Source organism: Triticum urartu, chromosome 2 (genome assembly GCF_003073215.2).
Source record: "Triticum urartu cultivar G1812 chromosome 2, Tu2.1, whole genome shotgun sequence".
In the NCBI taxonomy this organism is placed as follows: domain Eukaryota; kingdom Viridiplantae; phylum Streptophyta; class Magnoliopsida; order Poales; family Poaceae; genus Triticum; species Triticum urartu.
Genome location: NC_053023.1, coordinates 694,461,583 through 694,472,128, shown reverse-complemented (window position 1 = coordinate 694,472,128; position 10,546 = coordinate 694,461,583). Strand labels below are relative to the sequence as shown.

At 46.2% G+C, this 10,546-nt stretch overlaps 1 long non-coding RNA gene across 8 annotated transcripts; it reads left to right on the top strand.

Annotated features, from left to right (window-relative positions):
- Positions 1 to 6,278: 6,278 nt before the first annotated feature.
- Positions 6,279 to 9,536, top strand: LOC125539821. 8 transcript variants are annotated; one of them, XR_007297046.1, is made up of 6 exons: positions 6,279 to 6,951; positions 7,156 to 7,213; positions 7,284 to 8,366; positions 8,502 to 8,593; positions 9,154 to 9,237; positions 9,385 to 9,536. It is a non-coding gene; the product is annotated as an uncharacterized LOC125539821 (long non-coding RNA). The 8 variants fall into 8 exon arrangements; XR_007297045.1 differs by having other exon boundaries at positions 7,284 to 8,593; XR_007297049.1 differs by lacking the exons at positions 9,154 to 9,237; positions 9,385 to 9,536 and adding an exon at positions 8,691 to 8,708.
- Positions 9,537 to 10,546: the final 1,010 nt, after the last annotated feature.

The following is a 10,546-nucleotide window of genomic DNA, read 5'->3' as shown; positions in this document are numbered from 1 at the left end:
ATGGGTTAGGAATTAGAGACAACCACATTCACTTTAAATAGGGCACCACGTAATTCCGATAAGATGACACCGTATGAACTATGGTTTAGAGAAACCTAAGCTGGCATTTCTTAAAAGTTTGGGGCTGCGACGCTTATGTGAAAAAGTTTCAGGCTGATAAGTTCGAACCCAAAGAGGATAAATGCATCTTCATAGGACACCCAAAACAGTTGGGTATACCTCTTGTCTCAGATCCGAAAGCAATAAGGGATTGTTTCTGGAATCGGGTCCTTTCTCGAGGAAAAGTTTCTCTCGAAAGAATTGAGTGGGAGGATGGTGGAGACTTGATAAGGTTATTGAACCGTCTCTTCAACTAGTGTGTAGCAGGGCACAGGAAGTTGTTCTTGTGGCACCTACATCAATTGAAGTGGAAGCTTATGATAGTGATCATGAAACTTCAGATCAAGTCACTACCAAACCTCGTGGGATGACAAGGATGCGTGCTACTTCAGAGTGGTACGTAATCCTGTCTTGGAAGTTATGTTGCTAGACAACAATAAACCTACGAGCTATGGAGAAGCGGTGGTGGGCCCGGATTCCGATAAATGGCTCGAGGCCATAAAATCCGAGAGAGGATCCATGTATGGAAACAAAGTGTAGACTTTGATAGAACAGCTCGATGGTCGTGAGGCTGTTGAGTACATATGGATTTTAAAAGGAAGACGGACAATGATGGTAAATGTCACCATTAAGAAAGCTCAACTTGTCGTTAAGATGTTTTTCCGACAAGTTCAAGGAGTTGACTGCGATGAGACTTTCTCACCCGTAGCGATGCTAAGAGTCTGTTGGAATTATATTAGCGATTACTGCATTATTTATGAAATCTTGCAGATAGGATATCAAAACATTGTTTCCTCGACGATTTTGAGGAAAGGTTGTATGTGATACAACCGGAAGGTTTTGTCAATCCTGTAAGATGCTAACAAGTATGCCAAGCTCCAGCAATCCTTCTAAGGACTGGAGTAAGCATCTCGGAGTTGGAATGTATGCTTTGATGATGATCAAAGATTTTTGGGTGTATACAAAGTTTATGAGAAACTTGTATTTCCAAAGAAGTGAGTGGGAGCACTATAGAATTTCTGATGAATATATGTTGTTGACATATTGTTGATCAGAAATGACGTAGAATTTCTGGAAAGCATATAGGGTTATTTGGAAAGTGTTTTTCAATGGAAAGCATGGATTAAGCTACTTGAACATTGAGCATCAAGATCTATAAGGATAGATCAAAACGCTTAATGGTACTTTCAAATGAGCACATACCTTGACATGATCTTGAAGGTGTTCAAGATGGATCAGTCAAAGAAGGAGTTCTTGCCTGAGTTGTAAGGTATGAAGTTAAGACTTAAAGCTCGACCACGGCAGAATAGAGAGAAAGGACGAAGGTCGTCCCCTATGCTTAGACATAGTCTCTACAGTATGCTATGCTGTGTACCGCACCTGAAGTGTGCCTTGCCATGAGTCAGTCAAGGGGTACAAGAGTGATCCAAGAATGGAACACAGGACAGCGGGCAAAGTTATCCTTAATAACTAGTGGACTAAGGAATTTTCTCGATTATGGAGGTGGTAAAAGAGTTCGTCGTAAAGGCTTACGTCGATGCAAGCTTAACACCTATCCGGATAGCTCTGAGTAGAGATACCGGATACGTATAATGGAGCAACAATTTAGAATAGTTTCAAGTAGAACAGTTATTTGGAATAGCTCCAAATAGAACGTGGTAGCTGCATCTAGGAGATGACATAGAGATTTGTAAAGCACACACGGATCTGACGGGTTCAGACCCGTTGACTATAACCTCTCTCACAAGCATAACATGATCAAACCCAGAACTCTTGGGTGTTAGTCACATGGGGATGTGACCTTGAGTGTTAATCACATATCGATGTGAACTGGATTATTGACTCTAGTGCAAGTGGAAGACTGTTGGAAATATGCCCTAGAGGCAATAATAAATTGATTATTATTATATTTCCTTGTTCATGATAATCGTTTATTATCCATGCTAGAATTGTATTGATAGGAAACTCAGATACGTGTGTGGATACATAGACAACACCATGTCCCTAGTAAGCCTCTAGTTGACTAGCTCGTTGATCAATAGATGGTTACGGTTTCCTGACCATGGACATTGGATGTCGTTGATAACGGGATCACATCATTAGGAGAATGATGTGATGGACAAGACCCAATCCTAAGCATAGCACTAGATCGTGTAGTTCGTATGCTAAAGCTTTTCTAATGTCAAGTATCATTTCCTTAGTCCATGAGATTGTGCAACTCCCGGATACCGTAGGAGTGCTTTGGGTGTACCAAACGTCACAACGTAACTGGGTGGCTATAAAGGTACACTACGGGTATCTCCGAAAGTGTCTATTGAGTTGGCACGAATCGAGACTGGGATTTGTCACTCCGTGTGACGGAGAGGTATCTCTGGGCCCACTCGGTAGGACATCATCATAATGTGCACAATGTGATCAAGGAGTTGATCACGGGATGATGTGTTACGAAACGAGTAAAGAGACTTGCCGGTAACGAGATTGAACAAGGTATCGGGATACCGACGATCGAATCTCGGGCAAGTATCATACCGATAGACAAGGGAATTGTATACGGGATTGATTAAGTCCTTGACATCGTGGTTCATCCGATGAGATCATCGTGGAACATGTGGGAGCCAACATGGGTATCCAGATCCCGCTGTTGGTTATTGACCGGAGAACGTCTCGGTCATGTCTGCATGTCTCCCGAACCCGTAGGGTCTACACACTTAAGGTTCGATGACGCTAGGGTTATAAAGGAAGTTTGTATGTGGTTACCGAATGTTGTTCGGAGTCCCGGATGAGATCCCGGACGTCACGAGGAGTTCCAGAATGGTCCGGAGGTAAAGATTTATATATGGGAAGTCCTGTTTTGGTCACCGGACAAGTTTCGGGGTCACCGGTATTGTACCGGGACCACCGAAAGGGTCCCGGGGGTCCACCGGGTGGGGCCACCTGCCCCGGGGGCCACATGGGCTGTAGGGGTGTGTGCCTTGGCCTATATGGGCCAAGGGCACCAGCCCCAAGAGGCCCATGCGCCAAGAGATAAGGAAAGGAAGAGTCCTAAAGGGGGAAGGCACCTCCTAGGTGCCTTGGGGAGGAGGGACTCCTCCCTGGCCGCACCCTTCCTTGGAGGAAGGGCCAAGGCTGCGCCCCCCCTCTCTCCCTTGCCCCTATATATATGTGGGGGGTGGGAGGGCAGCCATACCAATGTTCTGGTGCAGCCCTCCCCTTCTCCCAAGTACTTCTCCTCTCCCGTGGTGCTTGGCGAAGCCCTGCAGGATTGCCACGCTCCTCCACCACCACCACGCCGTTGTGCTGCTGCTGGATGGAGTCTTCCTCAACCTCTCCCTCTCTCCTTGCTGGATCAAGGCGTGGGAGACATCGTCGGGCTGTACGTGTGTTGAACGTGGAGGTGCCGTCCGTTCGGCACTATGATCTCCGGTGATTTGGATCACGACGAGTACGACTCCATCAACCCCGTTCTCTTGAACGCTTCCGCGCGCGATCTACAAGGGTATGTAGATCCACTCCTCCCTCGTTGCTAGATGACTCCATAGATAGATCTTGGTAACACGTAGGAAAATTTTGAATTTATGCTACGTTCCCCAACACTCCACTCTTTTTCTTCTTCGATTCAATTGTGGAGCGGCGAAAAATAATACGTTTCTATTTCTCCCCTAAGTCGGCTAAGATGGGCTTATTCCGAAACACTCTTTTCGTTCTTCCCATTTGATTGTGGCATGGAGGTGAGAATGAAACTATGAAGCGGCAAACTGAACTATGATCATTTTGCAAAGACTGTATGATTGAAAGCATAATTCTTTTTCATCTTGGGAATAATTGTCGTGGATCATAAATTAAATAATGGTTTATATTTTAGTCTATGCTAGGGAAGTTAAATTTTCTCTCGCTGCAACGCACAGGTATTTTTGCTAGTTACTTAAAAATCATGTTCAACATTAACTCAACTGAATCTTATCAAACCATGTCCTACATTAATAACTCAATCAAATCAAATCAAATATTCTCAAAATATGAACTATATCAAACTTTCCTTTCCTTCCCTATCCATACCCAAATCATATCAAAACCTGAACTAAATGAAAACTTTCTTTGCTTTCCCCTACTCATATAATCAAACCAAACCAAATTTGGTTTCGCCGCCTCCCCTTTCTTTGGTTTAGAATAATCTAAACTGAATCGGTACTTTTCTTGAAAACTAAGTTCTACATCAACTCAATCAAATCTTATCAAAATCAGTTTTGCTAAAGCACATCTAGATGTGCCATAAGTATTGCACATCTAAGTCCTATGTCATTGATCTTGCGTTGAGATTCGTGTGGATATTTTTCTTTTCCTCTTTATACTTGATTCACTCATTTAGATGTGCAATAACTAGAGCACATCTAGATGTGCCCTAGACACACCCTATCAAAATCATGTTTTGCACTAACTCAATCATATCAAATAAAATCTTTCAAAATGTTAATTAAACCAAAACTTTCCTTGTGTTCTCCTATTCATACTCATTTACCGAAATATCAACTAATTCAAAACTTTCATTACCTTACTCTATCCATAATGAAATCAAATCTTAACAAAATCTAGAATATGATGGATGCAAGATATATGTCAAACACGATTGATGTTGATCCTCTAAAATATGTATGTCGTTGCACGAGCAATTATCCAGTGAAATTAAAGACTCGATTGAGCAATTCCTCCAAGGTTGGCGGCTTCCACTCTTGTCTAGCCTCTGTCATCGCCGTCCTCTTCCTCAGAAGCACCGGCTGCTCATTCGTCGGAGGGCAATGGTCACCGCCCACCGACTTGTTGTCTTTATCATGCGGCGCCGACGTAAGTGTGCCCGTCGAGTCCTTCTCCTTCCTAGCTTTGATAATGTCCAGCGCCGACTTGACGGCCCGGTTCCGCGCGGCGTGCTTGTTCTTGCCGTATGTCGCGACCGCCACCGTCTCCCCGTCGATGACCACCTTCACAGTGTGGCTCTTGGCCCAGTCTTTCTTCACGATCTTGGCCTGCATCTTGCCCCGGCATAGCTCGTTGAATTCCATCATCGGCTGCTTCCCCACCATCTCCGGCCCGATCAGCGGGTCTGCAAGACGCCTGAACGCCCGCCAGACCTGCTCGTTGTCGCCGTCGGAGTCGACGAACACGGCACCGATGAGCGACTCGACGATGTCGGAGAGGCACTTGGGCGCCCTGACTTGCCCGTTGGAGTGGACCGGGTAGGCGGCGATTTCCGCCGCGAAGTCCTTGGCGTGCTGCTTGAGGAAGGGCGTCGCGTGGCGGAGGAAGAGATGGAGGCCGTGCGCGACGGCGGCGCGAGCGAGCTTCTCGCGGTCGACGTTGAGGCTGTGGAGGCGGGTGAGCGGGCCCGGGCGCAGCGCCGGGTGCGCGCTGTACAGGTGGCTCGCCACCACCACGTTGATGGCGCGGTCGCCCAGGAACTCGAGCCGCTCGTACGTCGCGCCCGCGCCGCCGGCCCGCGACCCGCTGAAGGAGCCGTGCGTGAGTGCCGCCTCTACCAGGGCCTTGTCCGCGAAGGTGTAACCCAGGATGGCCTCCACGGCGGCGATGGCGTCGGGAGCTTTGGTCCGCGCCTCCATCGCCGCACCAGCCGGCACCTTCTTTTTCGCCGCCACGCCGGGCGAGGCGCGTGCGTGTTTGTCGGCCGAGACGTTGACAGGGTCGAAGACATTGCTCTGTGACGCCTCCTCTTCCGCCGCCGCACCAACCAGCGCGCCGGTGTGCCTGCCAGTGCCGGCCCCAACGTCGATGCTCAGCGAGGCCTCGATCGCATCTGCCCTTTCCCCATCTGCGTGCGCGTGGCCGTTGCTCGGTGCGAAGGTCGACGTGGCGACGGCGTGCACCTCATCTCGTACCTTGCCGACGGCGAACTTTGATGCGACCATGATCGGCTCGTAAAGTCTTGTCAATGTCTCCGCATCGGCGGCTATATAGTCGTCGTCCTCGTCTGCAGGCACATCTATATCTATATCTATACTACTATTAAAAGAGCAAACATAATTTTCCCTAACTCCACACAATAAATTGTACACATGATAATCAGAACCCTCTAATCAAATCAACTTAAACTTATCCTACTGTCCATATTGCATCAACAGTGAGCCATCCAAATCAACGTCCGAGATCAAACGTTCTGCCGAGCAGATGGTCTGCCACTTTTTGTCCTCCGCGTCCTGGTCCTCGCGTGCGACACCCTGAATTTCCGGATCGACAAGGACCGATCGATTTTTCCCCTTCCTCCTGTGCCGCTCGCGTGGGCGGCTCTGAAGGCGCTAACCCTAGCCCCGTGAGTGCCTCCCTCCCCGAGCTCCCCTGGCTGTCGACGCCGGCGGCGGTGGCGGCGCCCGGCCGTCGTAGGCGGCGGGCGAAGTCGGTGCGCCCCGACGGGCCTCCCACGCGCGGGGGAGTGGCGTCATGCGGGCGACGCGGTGGTCTCTCCGGTGTGGAGGCGGGTGGCGCGGCGGGCGGTGAGGTGCGCACAGGGAGGCGGAGCACGGCCGCGGGATTGTGGATGAGGTGCTGGTGTGCGGCGCTTCTCCTGAGAGCGCCTGGCGGTTGTCGGAGGGGGCGGCGCGCCCGGGCATCGAGGCGGCTGATCTCGACCAGGTGGGCTGCACAAGCGGCGGTCGGCAGCGGGCTCAGATTGCGTCGGCGGCGGCGGGGTCTATCTTCTCCGTCGATCAGCGACGGCGTGGGACACCCCGGGCTCGGCCGTGAAGATGGATTTCTCCGGCTAGGCAATCGACTCCGCAAATCTGTTCCTCGAACTCGCACCAGGGATGCATAATGCCCCTGCGCCCGTTCCTACAGGGAGGCACACTGGTAGGGACTGCACCATGTAGCGTCTGGATACCCACCACATGTTCGATGAGTTCCCCTAATTGATTTCTCTATATAGCTAGCCCTCTCTCTATTTCAGTCTCTCTGTGTTCATATATTCCACGCCTTTGTTCATCCATATATTATCTTTTTTTGTTTCGGTTTTTTGCTAGATTTAACACTGACATTTGTTCAAATCCTGTCCAGGTTGAACCACTGAAAGGGAGCACATAAAGCTGCAGAGGCAACAACTCCAAAGGAATCAGTATGGTGTTGTGTTTCTATATGTTCAGTGTGGCTAGAAACCAACATGCTTACTGCTAAATTTCTTGCAGGTGTGATTGCTGTAATTTGAGAAGGCACTGATATAACACTGATATTACTGAAGAAATCATTTCTGCAACACTCGATCTTGAGTCTGCACTTGCTAACAGAGATGCACCCAAAACACGATACTCCTGATTGTTTGATTGGTAACAATCCTCTCGCAGAAAACTCTAATTAGATTCCTTTTACTTTCCAAATCTTGACATTTTGCATTTTAATTATTAGCCTATATGCACGGTATCATAGAAAATTATTGCTAATGTCTACATTGGAAAGGATCCAAACTATAAACAAGTAACTGGTGATGTTATCCACTAGGGCTTTCTTTCACAACTCACTGCCGATGTTGTTAATTTATCTTGCATCTCCGCCTCCTTGGCATTATCCTTTTTGTAGTTAAGCATGAACATGATTTAGATGCTCATATTCAGGTAGCATTCTTGGGTGAGTTATTGATTTTTGTTTCAGTGCGAGACAATTTTTTAATATTATTATTTTGCTCCTCATTTTGTCTAGGTAGCATAGGATTATACCACCGATAATTCTTATTAGGATTTGCTGCACAACAAGCATGGTGCACGCACATGCCTGCATATTTGTCAATATTCTATCAGAAGCAGTTTGCTGCGCACTTAAGTGTAACAGAAGGTGTGCTACTGTTTCCACATCTCCTTGTGCGAATCACTAATATTTTTTTCCAAGTCTTTTCTTCCTTTTTGTAATGACCCTGAAATAGTTTCAGCATTGGAGTCAGTTTCTTCGTTGTCTTCAGTGTTCTTATGGCGAAGGAAGTCCCCGGTTTGTATAGGCGATTGTGTGCACATGAATATTTTTCATAATATACAATTAAATTTTATAGTAAACACTTCTATGATGGTGAAGTTTTTTCTGGATCTGACCAAGATGAACAATGTAACCTGGGACAATACTTTGTATCATAGGAAATTTTCCAAGTCTTCAGTGTTCTTATCTTCGACATATTCAGTGTTCTTTCCTTCAGGATCCCTGTAATTTTTTTTCAGCATGACTTAGCACAGTTAACTGAAGATGTTCCGTCATCTAAACATGCTAATGGCCAAGCAAATATTCAGGTATACCGGAAACCTCTGTAGCTATACAAATATAACTTGGTAGCACACTTTACTGTAGTAAGATGTTTATATGCAAAAGTATTAAAAACTGATATACCAAGACTACCGTGAGTCATGCATGTCCGTGCCTTCCAGGTGATGTGCCCAACATTCTTCTGCACAAGAATGGCTATGGGAGCTGAGCGTGAACCATATATATCACTTTGATTAAAGTTGGGTAATTTGAGGTGTGCCTGCTGGTTATGCAAAAAATATATTTTGTCTAGCAATTGTTTTCTATTGTTGTGGTTAAGCGTGAATCAGATTTTGTTGTATACTATGAAGAGTTACAGCAACATGAAGAGACTGGATTTTCTACTCTCGGGTGTACTACACCCGAGTTAGCAAAAACTTTGAAAAAAGTTTATCAAACGAAATCCAAAAAATCTGAAATTTTGCTACATCAAACTTTATCATATGTTTGAGGTTAGTGTCAAGTATCCGCGAAAAATAACATCCGAGGAGCTCTCACCGAAAAAAACAAAATCGCTGCTGAAAGTTTTGTGCACTGTTTGAGCAGTGATTTTGTTATTTTTGGTGAGAGCTCCTCAGATGTTATATTTTGATGAAATTTTGCAAGGACCTCACACATCTGATAATGTTTTATGTCCCAAAAGTTTAGATTTTTTGGACAATGTTTGATCACATTTTTTCAATCTTTTGCTAACTCGGGTGTACTACACCCGAGAGTAGCCACTACTTTCCGCAACATGAAGCTGTCACACCATCTCACTTTGGATGCCTGCAGGCTGGAGCCGAGTCGTGTTTGGTCACACATTGGAGCTGTTCTTGTGAACTTGGGTGATGAGCGGGTGGCATTTGTACCTAAAGGGTATCGAGTGTCGAATGTTTTTTTTATCTCCTTTGTTATTCTGATTGTGCGATTCACATTATCAATCATTCGACAATTATAGTTTTGATGTTATAGTTCCATCTCAATCATTCATTTGAGATTTACATATATATGATTTGTGCACAGGATGACCAAATACTGCAGAGGAACATTTTAATCGATGATGGGAAATCATGGTGGTTTATGATCCTTGCAAGCGTATGAGAATATCTTTGCCACATCACAGGACAAACAATTTGAAAGAGAGTTGTAGTGAAAGTTGGCTATCATGATGTGAACTTGCAGGGTTATAGACTAATGTCCAGCTTATAGAGATAATACAATGTATGATAATGCAGTGAGAATTTACACAACTTTAACAGTTAACCCAGGCACATCTGTTGCTGGAACCTTGCATGCTGAAACAAGATAAGATGTGTTCTCAATAAAAAAGCATATCATTTGTGAAATGTTGGTTTTAAAGTAACCTTGTGAAAACAAAGCTGTATACATCCTTGCTAAAGAATTACGTGCGTTGCATGTGCACGCTTACTAGTTGGAAGTAATAATCCGGTGTTAGGTTTTAAGAAGCTTCCAAAAAAAGTGTTAGGTTTTAAGATCGTCTCGTGCTCGTCTCATCTCAAACGAAAAAAAGATCGTCTCGTGTTAAACGAAAATTACGGAAAGAGCTCATGCATACGCCTAGTCCTGGCCATCTCCGGCCCAACCCTGTTGGCCCACCCAGGCCCGGCCCTAAAATCTAGGGCCTAGGCCCAATGGGCTTGCCCATGGGACGGGCTTGGGCCTGAGTTTTTAGCCCACCAGCAGGGCTTGGACGGGCTTGGGCTTGGGATATTGGCATTTTAAGGAAGAGGCCCGGCCCATGGCCCTAAGCCCTAAGGGCTTTTTAAGGCTTTTTACCAAATGGGCCATGCTTGGGCTTGAAAAGTAGGCCTGGTGATAGGGCATGGGAGGGCCTGGGCCTCAGTTTTCTGCCATGGGCTTTTTAAGGCCTGGCCCGGCCCGGCCCATGGTCAGGTACTGATACACCCCAGCTCGATTTAGCCCCCGCCCGTTCGTCAATAATTAAGACGGCAATACGTGAATGCAAAGTTACGGAGGACGGGCTCGCTGTTTTTTCAAAAAAAGTACTAGGACAATGCCCACACGTGCAACGAGATATAAATATGGTAAAGTAAATTAAAATGAAATTTGCTCAGAAGGTAAATAAATTAAGGTGATTGATTATCAGATGAAAACATTGGACGAAGGGGTCGTGGGAACAAAAATAAAAGACGAAACCTTACAT